We start from the raw sequence: 2,115 nt of genomic DNA, 5'->3' as shown, positions 1-2,115 counted from the left end.
AAAAAAAAAAAAAAAAAGAAAGAAAAAAACACAACATAATGTTATTGATGGATTCAACAACAAAATGGGAAAAGATGGAGAAAATTGTGGCAATAAAAATCGGCAATAAAAATGGTCCAATCGGAAAAAGGAAAGGAAATAGACTGAAAAATAAAGTCAATAGAGCCTAAGGGACCCATTGAACTGTAACAAAATTGTGTCATCAGATCCCCAGGGAGAGAGGTGAAAGAGGGCAGGGCTGAAAGGCATTCAAAGAACTAATGGCTAAAAATGTCCCTAATTTGGCAAAAGCCATAAGCCTGCGGGTTCAGAAAGCTGAATAAACCCTAAACAGGATACACCCAGAGTTATTCAGGCCAACAGTCAGCATAGCCAATTTTTGAAAACCAAAGATGAGCAGAATGTCTTGAAAGCAGCCAGAAAGAAATGATGCACTTACTATAGGAGAAAAAAACGAAAAACCCACTTGAATGACAGCAGATTTTTTTCATTAGAAACCGTGGAGGCCAGAAGGAAGCAGCCCAATATTTTTTCAAGTGCTAAAAGAGAGGAATCATCAACCTAAATCCAGTGAAAAGACCTTTTAAGAATGAGGAGGAAATCAAAGACATTCTCAGGTGCAGGCACTCTAAAAGAATCCGTTGTCTGCAGATGCACTCTAAAAGAATGGCTAAAGGAAGTTCTCAAAATGCAAAGAAATGAATCACATACCTCTGTGAATAGCTAATATAAAAGATTGACAAGGGAAAATGCTGGTGAGGACATGGAGAAACTGGCCATCTCATACACTGGTGGTGCAAATACAAAATGGTACAGTCACTTTGGGAAATGACTTTGTGGTTTCTTAAAAAACTAAACATACAGCAACCACGTAACCCAACAATTTCACTCTTGGACACTTATCACGGAGAAATGAAGACTATGTCCTCACAAAAATCTGAACATGATTGTTCATGATAGTTTTACTATAATAGCTCCAAAATGAAATCAAAATGTCCCTCAGTCAGTGAATGATCACACACACGGTAGCACGTCTGCACCAGGGAATGCTGCTCAGCAATCGAAGGGGCTGAGCCACGAACACACATAACAACGCCGATAACTCTCCAGGTCAATCTCAAAAGATCACAGGACTGTCAGATTCCATGCATGTGTCATCCACCAAATGTCAAAATTATAGAGCTGTTGAACGTTAATCTTTTCCAGAAGCTAAGGATGCTGGAGGTGGGCGGAAGAGAGTGGGTGTGACTCTACAGGGTGGCATAAGGACATCTTTATGAGGGTAGAATATTTCCATGTCTTAGTTGTGGTGGCAGCTCTTTTTTTTTCTTTTGAGACAGAGTCTCACGTTGTCACCCTTAGTAGAGTGCCATGGTGGCACAGCTCATAGCAACCTCAAACTCTTGGGCTTAAGCAATTCTCTTGCCTCAGCCTCCCAAGTAGCTGGACTACAGGTGCCCGCCACAGTGCCCGGCTATATTTTTGCTGCAGTTGCCATTGTTGTTTAGCAGGCCTGGGCTGGGTTCGAACCCACCAGCCTCGGTGCATGTGGCTGTCGCCCTTAACTACTGAAATACAGGAGCGGAGCCTGTGGTAGCAATTCTACTTGTGACAAAATGGCAGAGAGCTACTCACGCCACCGTCGATTTCCTGGTTTGGTATTATACTACAATTGTATGAAATATAACCATTGTGTGTAAACAGGGTAGAGGGGACAGGGGGCCACCCTGTGCTATCTTTGAGACTTCCTATGAATCTTTAATTATTTCAAAAGCAAAGTGTTTTGAAAAAGAAGTATTATTGTAGAACACAATGCCGTTTTATAAAAATCACTTAACTTTATGAGTAAATGTTATCTGTGCAGAGAGTTATCTGGAACAATGCTCACTAAATCTATGAGGAATTATTACTGCAAGGTCACATTTGGAGTGATTTTTCACATTCTCTTTTGTATTCTATGAATTGTTTGAGGTTTTTTTTTTTTTTTTTTGGAGACAGATTCTCACTATGTTGCCCTTGATAGAGTGCTATGGTGTCACAGCTCATAGCAACCTCAAACTCTTGGGCTTAAGCAATTCTCTTGCCTCAGCCTCCCAAGTAGCTGGGACCATAGGC

Source organism: Otolemur garnettii, unplaced genomic scaffold (genome assembly GCF_000181295.1).
Source record: "Otolemur garnettii isolate 467f Iridium unplaced genomic scaffold, OtoGar3 scaffold00021, whole genome shotgun sequence".
Lineage (NCBI taxonomy): Eukaryota > Metazoa > Chordata > Mammalia > Primates > Galagidae > Otolemur > Otolemur garnettii.
This window is presented reverse-complemented; position numbering follows the sequence as displayed.